Raw genomic sequence first — 13,394 nt, 5'->3', positions numbered from 1 at the left:
TAAATTTTGAATCATAACCACATATTGAATAGAATAACATCATATATTTCATAAATGAAAATTAAATATTCAAAAGTATATACAAAGGAATTAAATAAAAAAAAATTAACTGTGCTTACATATATTTAAAAATGAAAAAACTTAAAAAAACTAAGTTCTTTAATTCTTGAACCATATTTTGCATCTCTCCAAAAAATTTCTGACTTGAAAAATAAAAACACAAATTAATCCAGAAACCGTTGATGCATATGAATAAACTAAAAAGTTAATTCAGCAAACCAAAATAGGAACATTAATCATTTCTGCTTGATCTTAATCCTTTTGGAAGTAACTTCCCTGTTAACAATTAGATGCCATAGCAGCTCAGTGTCAATGACATTGTAATTAGGAGGTCACTAATGAGCACAGTATTTAAAAATGATAAATCTCAATACAGCTTGTGTACGATCTTTTTGTGAAGGTATATTATTATTACTGTTGAACCATAATTCTAGGTACCCATAAATAAATAAAAGCTCAAGAATTTACTCCATTTTTTTTGGGGGGGGGGGAGGAGGAGGGGGGAGAGTACATACATTGCAGTTACTATCACCAGCCGCAGCAGGTTTTGGAGAAGCAGAGGCTGCATTTATGAAAAGAATTCATCGGAGCTTCTAAATACACTCGCTTATTTTCTCTCTACACTCACTATATGCATTGTATATCTTGTATGTTATGAAGAAAAATTTGTGAATATAGGTGTAGAGATGAACATGGCGGGTTTGTGGTGGGTTTAGAAACTCCCAATTGCATCATTAAAACGAGGATTATGTGTATATATATGTTGTTGACACTAATTAATATTCCTAACACCCTGTTCAAAAATAAAATGAAAATAAGAGCACACCTAATCAACAAAACTTGTTACCACAGTTGTGGAAAAGCAATAATTGAGAGAAAATTTTCAACTTCCACACCAATCAATTTTTTCTAAACACAAATCAACAAATAAATACACAATTTAGTGGACTGCCCAAAAAAATCTAAGATTAAAAAATATTGATGCACAAGTTGTCAATAAAGGACCACCCATATTATAAACACCCAAATTCAAAAGATTTAGGTTGGTAGGTAAGCCAAATATAAAGCATGAACAATATTTTTCATGCTGTAAGAGAGAACATTCTGATGTATCTTTTAAAGCAAAAGATTAAATTTATGTCCTAACACTGCAATCTTTTAACTGAAAGATTCAAAATAGCACAAAGCAAAAAAATACAGGGAAAAAAAAAATTACAAAACAACAACAACGAGGAGCTTTGAAGCCAAGCAGAACAAATTAATGGTATTTACTAGTTATCATCCCAGCCCACCACCAAGGTTCCAACAAATATGAGTACCCCCCTAACCCTGAACAAAATGACGACACGATGGTTACAATAACATAAAAGATTTATATACACATCTCCACGCATATACATTCATGTAAGTACTTCTATGTCTTTTGATTGGCATATGTATATATATATACACTATCTATACTATATTATTATATAAAGTGTATAAGTCAGTTAATGTGAACACTTTCTCCGTCACGCCTATTTGATTTTTCAAAAATGCCTACAACAATTGGTAAGTTTAAAAATTGTCATGTGAAACTGATTTAGAAATTTAAAACTCTATTCATCATCTTCGTTCATAAACTATGTATCTTTGCACAAGCATTGTGTGTACACTCAAAGGTTCTACAAAGACCAAAATAGTAAATAGAGCACCAAGTCTGGACTTCTAACCCTGTATGTCATCCATAATCACCAAGAAGAAGAAAGCACGGTGCAAATTCATATTGCTTACCTTTCACATGTCTTGGTCCATTATGCTTCTTGTGGGGTAGCAACTTCTTAACATTGTAATGCCAATGATGATAGTCAAGAGCATGAAGGACACCCCGCACGCAGCCCGGCTGATTATTCGCAATTTGCTCATCAGCATCTTCGGTCCACAAGTGTTTTCCCATTTACAACACTACAAGCAAAATCCTTGAAAACCCACTTGCTAAAGGAATTCAGTGACTATCTTCTTCAATCTAATAGACATAATTAAGAAAATACCATGTAAATAAATATGTTGATTGCCTAGCATATGAAATTCAGAAAATAAATTCCAAATTACTAGCAGCTCAAATCACATAAAGCTTGTCAAAAATCTTAGACAGAACAAAAATCAAACACCATGTGAGCAAGGCTTTGACACAACCTTTTCAGGTACCTTGTACAAAATCCAAGCAGCAGCATCACTTACTACAAAATACCCATGTCTAAAAATGGCAATTTTTTATTTCATTTTTCAATTATTTTTTCGTTGTTGGAAATTGCCTGTAAATTTATACAATTACAAAAAATTCTGACAGTGTGCTTAGCCAACCCAAACGAAAAATTCTTCATCAGTTCTTCAATATCATTCATGATACGAGCAAAACAGGAAGTCACAAAGATCACGAGAATTGAGTGAAAAGAAAAAAATACTGACAGTGTGCTTACCTTTTGAGTAAATCCAAACTCTTCTCAACTCCTAGTCGTCCAACATGGACTATCAATGGTCTCTCGGGCTCCCCATTGTTGATTAAAAAAAGAACAATATTTGAAGGAAACTCATTACATGGCAAAAAAAGAGATCAAGAAACTCATTAGGTTTGAGTTTATGAAGAGACGTTGACTTACATTGTAACTTAACTCCTAAAATATTAACTGCTATAAAAGAGATCGAGAAACTAACCCAATTTCAATTGTCATAACATGCTTGCGCCTCTTTCCTAAAACTATAATGCACAACTATGGCCACATATTTTTGTATGAATTAGTTCAATTACGCTAATCATTGGAAGATGAAACTTAGTACATGATCCCATATTATGGCTGCAGTACACATTGATATAGTGTCAAAACTGACTTCTGTTTTTTTGTTTTTTTATTTATTTTTTAAAGAAGAGGGAATCCAACAATAAGATAAAGGAAAATGATATACAATAGCACTACTCTAAGATAAGTAGAAGTATCTCAAATTCAAAAATAATTACATTCTATTCTTAAGTTTAAAAGCTAATCTCATACAGGCCTTGCTAGTCTCACAGCATGTTATGTAACTTAATTATGCTAGTCTCAAATGAATTGTATCTCTTACACATTTTAACACATTTTCAAAACCAGTCCTGTTTTATTAGATATATATATATATATATATATCTGCATATATCGTTAAAGGAAAGAGAAGGAGACACATGCTCTTGTCGCTAAGCCCTTGGGATTTGGTCAAATTAGAATTCCATCATTGTAACCTTCTTCCCAAAATTTGTCACCAAAGATTCTGCTAAAATGACACATTGATATAGTGTCAAAACTGACTTCTGATTTGGTCAAATTAGCTTTTTATGTTTTTGTTCTTCACTTTATTCTCCAGTGGATTCCACAAGTCTTTATAAAACTTTTTAAAATATCACTTAAACCTCTCATCTATATCAAATCAACAAAATTAAACAATAGCAAATGATTTATTTCGATTTCTCAATTAACAGAGTCGAAAGTTTTGATTCGATACTAAATTTACCTTCACCATTAATTTTTTTGATGAGCAAATCACAGATTTAGATTAATCATATTCTGACCTCATTTGGTAAAAATAACCCAAGGGATTGTTTAATTTTCACATATGAGGTATGTTTCGAGTTTTGTCACAATCAAGACCCTTCCTCCTCCCTCAAGATAAGTCTTGATACAAAAAGTAAAAAGTTGCCATGCAAATACCTAACATGTACACTACATGTACACTACATTTTTCTTCATAATTTCCAAATACCTAACATGTACACTACATTTTTCCTGACTTTTTTTAGAATTCTTCATATCAACGAATTCCTATCGAGTCATACCCTTATCCCCATCATGTATCCGTGTCTATGTTTCATAGAGAGATCCACCATGTTGAAAGAATCAATGCTATTTCCACATCCTAAATGGATTTTTTTTAAAAATAATTACACTCAATACACCATAAGAAAAACAGATCACCTGGAACACATGCACACTGGGTTTGACTTGCCAGAAGAGAAGAATATCATGTTTCTCCACCCATTCATCTACAACAACCAACAATGAAATATCAGATCCCAAAAATAGGAACAAACAGATACCCTAAAATTTGTACAAAATAAACACGAACCCGTGTCACAAACGCAGATCCTTTGTACGTTTTCCACTAGGAATGAATCATCTAGAGGCACTGGAACTGGGCCATCTATATAGCTCAAACTCCTCTTTTCAAGCATTCTATACAGCAATAGAATCAAAATCTTAAAAACCCATTTAGCCAAACATACAGTGTTTGGATCTTGGGAAAAGAAAATGAAAATAAATAAATAAAATCTTCTCTTATCCATTTCTTGAGGATTAACAATAACAATTACACAAACCCAATTGTGACTAATAATTATATATAATAAAAAAACGAAACCCATAGATTTCAATGACAAATCAATAACTAAATATAAAGCAATATTAGTGCCAAACGGGAGGTCATCATTCATGCCTGAAGCCAATAGTGAACACTCACGAACCGAGGACAACCAAGTCGTTAAAAACTCACTTTTTCTCCATATGAAATCAATAATGAACACACGCACTGAGTACAACCAAGTCCTTAAAAAAATACTCTTTCTCCATATGAAATCAACAAAAAGCCATAAAAAAATCAAACCCTGTCATTGTCCATCAAAAGCCCCCAAAATTCAAGCATCTAGCTACAAAATACAATGAATAATCCTTATCCTAACAATTGGGAAACCAATAAGCCATTAATTTGAGCATGTGTGTTCACCCACGAAACAATCGCCAATTCACCATATAAGCAGAGATACAAGAATCAAACACCAATTCAACTCAATTTCATAGCAATTCAACCAAAACCCATCAAAATTCAACAGCCAAATCACAAATTCATCGATTAAAACCCAAAATTAAACATACCCACCTGACGATTAAGCGAAGTAGGGTCATGGCTGGCCCAAAAAACATCAAGCAAGGACTCGTAACTACACTCCTTGGGATCATACTGAACCCTAACGACCTCCGAGTGATTCGTGGTCCCAGAACAGACATCATTGTAGCTAGGGTTGTGAAGATAGCCCTGAGTGTACCCAACCTCTTTGTCTTCGTCACTCCAAGAACACCAGATATTAGATCAAACTCAAGAACAGTGAAGTAGTGAGATCAGCTACAGAACAGTGAAACAGGATTAAAGGAATTTATATAAGGATTAAAGATCAAACCCAAGAACAGAAAAGTAGTGAGATCGCCGATCGCCGCTCGCCTCCGTGAGTGAGAGAGAGAGAGAGAGAGTGTGTGTGTGTGTGTTGTTTCGAAACTTAGGCTCTACAAACTTGAAAGGAAATGAAAAAAAGGGGGGAAAGACGGGAAAAAAAGGGGGGGAACTTAAGGTTTTGTTTGGTTTAGATTTTCGGAATATTTTTACTATTTTGATTTTTGGAATATTTTTAATATTTAATTTTTAAAATATTTTTAATATTTAATTTTTAAAATATTTTTAATATTTTAATTTTTTTAAATATTTCTAATATTTATACAGGTTTAAAAAATTAATTCACAAAAAAATTAATTGACTGAAAATAATTGACATAGAAGTTGTTTGAAAAAAAATATTCAAAAAAAATTACTTAAAAACAATTAATTGAAATTTTTTTTTATTTGAGTATTTTAAAAATAGTTTGGTTATGACTGTTGATCAAAAATACGGATATCGAGTTATGAGTTGTGTGTTTGATTATCAATTATAGGTTGAATTAAGTTTTGAAAACTCATTGCCAAACAAAATTTCTTATTTCATATGTCACATCAAACTTTTAAAACTCAATTCCACATACAATTCAAAACTCAATTCAACACTCTATTAAAAAATCATAATCAAACAAATTTTTTGTAGTACAGGAGAGGGAGCGACAGTAGTGGTGAAGGTGGTGGATAAGAGGTGGTGGTGGTGGTGAAGGAGATTAGTGATGAAGTTATGGTAGTGGTATGGGAGACGGAATGGCGGCGGTAGATGAGAGGTAATAGTAGTAGTGGTGGTGGTGGTGGTGGTGGTAGCAGTGGTGGTAGTGGTAGTGGTAGTGGAGTGGTGGCGATGGTAGTAGTCATGGTAGTCATAGAGGTGAAGTGGCAATAGTGGAAGTAGTGGTGGTGGTGGTGGAATGGCGTTTGCAGTAGTGGTGAAGGTGGTAGAAGAGGTGGGTGGTGAGAGAGAGAGATGAGTGCGAGACAGATAGAGGAGAGAGAGAGAGAGAGAGAAAGAGAGACAGAGTGATGAGCGAGAGAGAGACAAAGTGGTGGCTAAAAGTGCATTTTCTTGTAGTGGATCGATAAATCGAAAGGGAGCTCAGTAAATAGAGAAGACGGGAGAGAAAGAGTGAGTAACGCAAACATAGTGAGAAAGAGATAGAGAAAGAGAAAGAGATAAAGAGTGAGAGACAGAAAAGAGACAGAGAGAGAAGAGAGATGAACGAGAGACAGAGAGAGAGAGATAAAGAGAAGAGAGATGAACGAGAGGGACATAAAGAGAAAAGAGATGAACGAGAGAGACAGAGAGAAAGATAGAAAGAAGAGAGATGAGCGAGAAAAATAGAGAAAGATGAGAGATGAGAGAGATAGAGAGAAGAGAGATGGATGAGAGAGATAAAGATAAGAGAGATGAACGACAAAGATAGAGAAAGAAAAGAGATGAGAGAAGAGATAGATGAGTGAGAGACATAGAGAGAGAGAGAGACAAATATACAGACAGACAGACAGACAAAGAGTGAAGAGTGATGAGTAAGAGCGACAAAGAGAAGCGAGAGATGAAGAAAATGGATGAAAAAAAGGGGGATAGCTTTGAAGTTTGACGCTTTGACTTTTCCCATCACTGTCTGTGAGAAAGAGACAGAGATAGAGACAAAGACAGACAGACAGACAGATAAGAGTGGTGAGTGAGAGAGAGAGAGAGATAGAGAGTGGGACACAAAAAAAAAAAGACAGAGAGAAGAGAGATGAGCGAGAGAGACAGAGAGAAGAGAGAGAAGAGAGATGAGCGAAAGAGATAGAGAGAAGAGAGATAAGCGAAAGAGATAGAGAGAGAAAAGGTATGAGAGAAGAGATAGATGAGTAAGAGACACACAGAGAGAGAGGGGAGAGAGACAGATAGACAGACAGATAGAGAGAGAAGAGTGATGAGTAATAGAGAGAAAGAGAAGAGAGAGAAGAAGATGAAACAATGGGTGAAAAGAGATAGACAAAGAAAAATAGAGAAAAAGAGCGAAAAGATATAAACGAGAGAAAGACAGAGAGAGATAAAGAGAAGAGAGATGGACGAGAGACATAGAGAGAAAGAGAGACAGACAGACAGACAGAGAAGAGTGATGAGTGAGGGAGAGAAAGAGAAGAGAATTTTTTTTATAGTTAATGAAATTTTTGTTTTTTTATTTTTCGTTTTCTTTTAGTTATTAAGGTTGAAAATTTATTTGTTTCATTTTTATTTTAATGAATAAAAAATTATTATTATTATTTTTTCATTTTGAATAAAAAATGTTTTCCATTAAAATAAAGTTAATTTTTTGTCATCAATGAAAAATATTTTTCTACAACCCATTTTTTTTGTTTGTTACTAAAAATCAGTAACTAATTTTTTGTGGTAGAGGATAGGGTGCAGCAGTAGTGGTGAAGGTGGTGGATAAGAGGTGATAGTGGTGGTGGTGGTGATAGCGAATGAGATTAGTGGTGAAGTTGTGGTAGTGGTAGAGGAGATAGAATAGCGGTGGTGGATGAGAGGTAGTGGTAATAGTAATGGTGGTAGTGGAGTGGTGGTGATGGTGGTAGTAATGATAGCCGTAGAAGCGGAGTGGCAAAATGATTGGTAATTAACAAAATGTTTAAAAAATTTAAAAATATAAAAAAGAGTAAGAAATGGCAAGTGGCGGAGGAAGACGGTGGTGAAAAGTAGTGACGGTGGGTGGTGGGTGATAGTGGCGGGTGGTGAGTGGTAGTGAATGGGTGATGGTGGTGGTGGTGGTGGTGGTGGTGGTGGTGGCGGGTGGTGGTGGCGAGTAGGTGGCGGGTAGGTGGCGGGTGGTGGGTGGTGGTGGTGGTGGTGGTAGGTGGGTGGCGGATGGGCGCTGGTGGCGAGTGGGTGGGTGACGATGGCGGGTGGTAGCGAGTGGGTGGTGGTGGTGGCGGGTAGGTGGCGAGTGGTAGTGGTGATGGGTGGGTGACGGTAGCGGGTGGTAGGTGGTAGCGAGTGGGTGGTGGTGGTGGTAGTGGTGGTGGCAGGTGGGTGGTAAGTGGCTGGCTGGTGGTGGGTAGCTGGTGGTGGCAGGTGGTGAATGGTGGTGGTAGGTGGGTGGTGAGTGGTGGTGGCAAGTAGGTGGCGGGTGGTGGTGGCAGGCGGTGGATGGTAGTAGCGGGTGGTGGGTGGTGGCGACAGGTGGGTGGCAAGTGGCTGGTGGTGGTGGGTAGCTGGTGGTGGCAGGTGGTGGATGGTGGTGGCAGGTGGGTGGTGAGTGGTGGTGGCAAGTAGGTGGCGGGTGGTGGTGACAGGCGATGGATGGTAGTGGCGGGTAGATGGCAGGTGAGTGGTGGGTGGCGGTGGTGGTGGTGAGTGGGTGGTGGGTAGTGGTGGCGGCAGGCAGGTGGTGGGTGGTGGCGGGAGGTGGGTGGTGAGTGGTGGTGGCAGGTGGTGGTGAGGGGTGGATGGTACGTGGTGGTGGTGGTGGCGGAAGACGGTGGTGGAAAATGGTGGCGGGTGGTTGCTAGTGTTGCGTGGTTAAAAAAAAAACTCAAAATAGAGGCGCAGATTTAGGAATTGTATATCTTATATAAAAATCAAATTGAAATATTTTATATAATTACACTTATTTAAAAATTGTGATTAAAAAGTAGTAATGTATATATAATCACATTTTAATTAAAATGTGTGATTAAAAAATATATATATAATCACACTTACTTAAAAAGTGTGATTAAAAAGTAATAGTGTATATATAATCACACTTTAATTAAAAGGTGTGATTAAAAAATATATAAATAATCACAGTTCAATTGGAATGTGTGGTTAAAAAATATATATATAATCACACTTATTTAAAAAGTGTGATTAAAAAGTAGTAGTGTATATATAATCACACTTTAATTAGAAGGTGTGATTAAAAAATATATAAATAATCGCACTTTAATTAGAATGTGTGGTTAAAAAATATATATATAATCACACTTATTTAAAAAGTGTGATTAAAAAGTAGTAGTGTATATATAATCACACTTTAATCAGAAGGTGTGATTAAAAAATATATAAATAATCACACTTTAATTAGAATGTGTGATTAAAAATATATATATATAATCACACTTGTTTAAAAAGTGTGATTAAAAAGTAATAGTGTATATATAATCACACTTTAATTAGAAAGTGTGATTAAAAAAATATATATATAATCACACTTAATTGAAAAGTGACATAAAAAATAAATACTATCATACTCAATCAAATTAAGTGTGATTAAAATATCAATCTAATTTTTTTTATCACACTTCCAATAAAAGTGAGATATTTTTTTTTGTCAAAGTGTGATATTTAACTATTTTCGTAATAGTGTATTCTGTACTTTCCGAACCTCTCTCGATGCATTTTGTCTTCCTGTACCTTTAATTTCATGTTTTTAATGAAATTTTTCTTTGTTGATAAAAAAAAAATATTCAAAATTATTCTTATAGTTAATTTTTTTTTTCAATACAATTATTGAATCAATCTAATATTTGTATGGACAATTTACACAAAATATAATAAAATGAACTAATCAAATCATTAAAATAAAGTTTATGGGGCCAAATTGAACTGTTGAGTCCACATTTATGGACATGATACTGTTTATAAGCTATATCTCTTTTCTTTTTCTTTTTTTGATTTTTTTTTGTCTTTAGTGATTTTTTTTTCAAGATTATGTCATTTTTTTTTTTACCTTTTTCGGTCTATCTTATGTAGACAAATCTAAAAATTAAATTTTTTTTTAAAGATTCTTAAAAAAATTAAAAAGCCAAAATAAGTACACAAAAAAATTCACTATTTTTAGCTTATATTTTTAATTTTTTTTTAATTAAAAAATTTTCAGTTCATCTGTCAGGCAAAATGCAAAAACCTAAGACTTCTTAAATAAAAAAAATTTACTAAAAATGGAAATAAATCAACAAAAAAGCTGAAAAAATAAATTAAGAAAAAAAAAAGAAACGTCAAACATCCATTCTTTATTAAACTAAAGCTTTTCTATTGCCTATATAGCCAAGTTACCTAATATGGTTTTTCAATGCATGTGAATAATTGAAAAATGGAAACTTCCAAAATTAGATATTGCAGAGGCAAGAACCAAGACAAATAAAGGGTTGTGAAACCCTATTTCACCTCCTCTGTATATACGAACTCCTCTCTCTCTAGCTTTGTTGAGTTTTTTTTTTTTTTTTTTTTTTTTTTTTTTTTTTTTCTGTTTTTTGAGTTCGATAGCTTCAATGGATCAGCCATTGTTGCATAGAGAAAATACCGGTGTTCGAAGGGACATTGTTTGTTATTCGAATGCTGGGATTTGGAGCCACATTACATTCAGATGGCTAAACCCATTGTTTGAGAAGGGTCAGAGAGAGAAGAAGCTTGAACTGAGCCATATTCCTCTTGTTCCAGAGCTTGAAACAGCAGAGAAAGCTTTTTCAAAGTTGCAAGAGTCTATGCAAAGTCTGGTAATAACTTCATTGCCAAGAGCAATAGCCCATGCCATTTGGAAACCCTTGGCCATCAATGCTGCTTTTGCAGGTAATTCTTTTGCAAAAACAATTTGTTCAAGTGTTCATTTATTTGTACATAAAACAATCACATTATCATACACGTTATTACTTTTCATGGGTTATATTAGAGAATTTGTTTAATTCTATGATTAGTTTATATTTTATTAAACTTTTTCACACATATTTAAATGTTGGGAATACACTGTTCTTTTATATATGTAATGTGAGACAGTTATGTCTTATTTTGTATTCGGTTTATGTGTTATCAGATTTTTTCACACATATTTAAATGTTGGGGGCATACTATTTTTTAACATGGGTTGTTAATATGTGTTATTATATCTTTTCACACATATTTAAATGTTGGGGACACTAATTAAACACTCTTACGTAGTAGGAATGTGTGAGAGTAGAATAAAAGAGTAGAGAAAATCTCTACAAAAAAAAATTGGACTATTACTCAAAAACTGCTTAATGAAATCAAACCCTAATAGTTTCAAAAAAAAAAAAAAGAAAGAAAAGAAATCAAACCCTAATAATATAGGAGATCATAAAATTATAACAATAATAAATAATAAAAGACAGATTTGAGTTAAGGTTAAATTTCTAAAAACAAAAAGAAATATTTTGAAGAAAATAAAAAACTGGTCAAAGTCTGATTTGTTTAGACCAAGGAATTGGAAACAAAATTTTCCAAAAATAGAAAGTTTAAATAATGTAATCTACCCAAAAAAGAGTTTCGGTGTGGGTTTTCTGTCACCGTATATTTTTTCACTAAATAAATGGCCTGTTAATGGCCTGTTAGTTCACTTTGGCCATATTTGTATGTTTGTATAAAACAATTATTCCAAAAAAGGAAAAAACAAATAGGAGAAAAATATATAGTTATATGATTTTATCATTTTTATCTTTAAAAATGGATGGTAAGTATAGGCCATGTTTAATTTGAGTTTTTGAAATTATTTTTTGAAAAAATAAAAACTAGTTTAACAAAAATAAATATAAAAAATATAGTTTTGAAATTTTAAAAATTATTTCTAACCTTCAAAAAGATAAATCTATATAAAAATCATAAGTTTTATTTTTTTTATTTTTTTCACTAAACTATTTTTTATTTTTTTGTTTTCTAAAACAAATTTATGAAAACAAATCAAAATAACAAAAAAAAAATGAAAATAAATCGTTAATTAAGATAACAAATCAGGTAATTATGCTTATCAGATCAAATTAAATTTTTTTTTTGCGGATAATTTACGCATTGAAGCCTAAAATGAAAACACCTTTCGTGGATATCACGATTGGCCAAGATCAAAACGCCTCCGAATTCGGAGCCCCATCCGTGTAGGCCACGCATGAGCCGAATAAGCCTCAGGATTCGGAGCACCCTTCATGGATATTACGATTGGCCAAGATCAAAAAGGCTACGAATTCGGAGCCCCATCCGTGCAGGTCATGTTCGGGACGACTAAAGACTACGAATCCGGAGCGCCCTTCGTGGATATCACGATTGGCCAAGATAAAAATGCCTCCGAATTCGGAACACCATCCGTGCAAGTCACGCATGGGGCGAATAAGCCTGCGGATTCGTAGCGCCCTTCGTGAATATTATGATTGGCCAAGAACAAAAAACCACCGAATTCGGAGCCCCATCCGTGCAGGTCACGCATGGGACGAATAAGCCTCCGGATTCGGAGCGCCCTTCGTTGAAATCACGACGGGACAAGATGAAAAAGCCTCTGAATTTGAAGCACCATCTGTGCAGGCCACGCATTGGCCGAATAGAGACTTCGGATTCAGAGTCCCCTTCGTGGATTTTACGATTGGCCAAGATCAAAAAGCCTACGAATTCGGAGCCCCATCCGTGCAGGTCACGTTTGGACCGAATAAAGACTCCGGATTCGGAGCGCCCTTCATGGATATCATGATCGGCCAAGATAAAAAAGCCTCCAAATTCAGAACACCATCCGTGTAGTCACGCATGGGGCGAATAAGCCTGCGGATTCGGAGCGTCCTTCATGGATATGAAGATTGGCCAAGATGAAAATGCCTCCGAATTCGGAGCACCATCCGTGCAGGTCACGCATGGGCCGAATAAGCCTCCAAATTCGGAGCGCCCTTCGTGGATATCACGATTGGTTAAGATAAAAAAGGTTCCGAATTCGTAGCCCCATCCGTGCAGGTCACGCATGGGCCGAATAAGCCTCCGGAGTCGGAGTGCCCTTCGTAAATATCATGATTGGCCAAGATAAAAGAGCGTATGAATTTGGAGCCCCATCCGTGCAGGTCACGTTTGGGCCGTATAAAGTCTCCAGATTCGAAGCGCCCTTCATGGATATCACAATTGGCCATGATAAAAAAGCCCCCGAATTCGGAACACCATCCGTGCAAGTCACGCATGGGGCGAATAAGCTTGCGCATTGGGAGTGCCCTTCGTGGATATGATGATTGGCCAAGATCAAAACGCCTCCGAATTTGGAGCACCATCGGTGCAGGTCACGCATGGGCCGAATAAGCCTCTAGATTCGGAGGGCCCTTCGTGGATATCACGATTGGCCA

General features: G+C 35.3%; 1 long non-coding RNA gene across 1 annotated transcript; it reads right to left on the bottom strand.

Annotated features, from left to right (window-relative positions):
• Positions 1 to 554: 554 nt before the first annotated feature.
• Positions 555 to 3,189, bottom strand: LOC145790353 (uncharacterized). Its single transcript, XR_014329037.1, has 2 exons — positions 2,520 to 3,189; positions 555 to 2,065 (listed from the first exon to the last, which is right to left on the bottom strand). It is a non-coding gene; the product is annotated as an uncharacterized LOC145790353 (long non-coding RNA).
• Between the last annotated feature and the right edge of the window lie 10,205 nt (positions 3,190 to 13,394).

This window comes from Camellia sinensis, chromosome 5 (assembly GCF_055761805.1).
Source record: "Camellia sinensis isolate YWXY chromosome 5, ASM5576180v1, whole genome shotgun sequence".
NCBI classification, from domain to species: domain Eukaryota; kingdom Viridiplantae; phylum Streptophyta; class Magnoliopsida; order Ericales; family Theaceae; genus Camellia; species Camellia sinensis.
The sequence above is the reverse complement of the archived record's forward strand: the minus strand, read 5'-3'. Positions and strand labels throughout refer to the sequence as shown.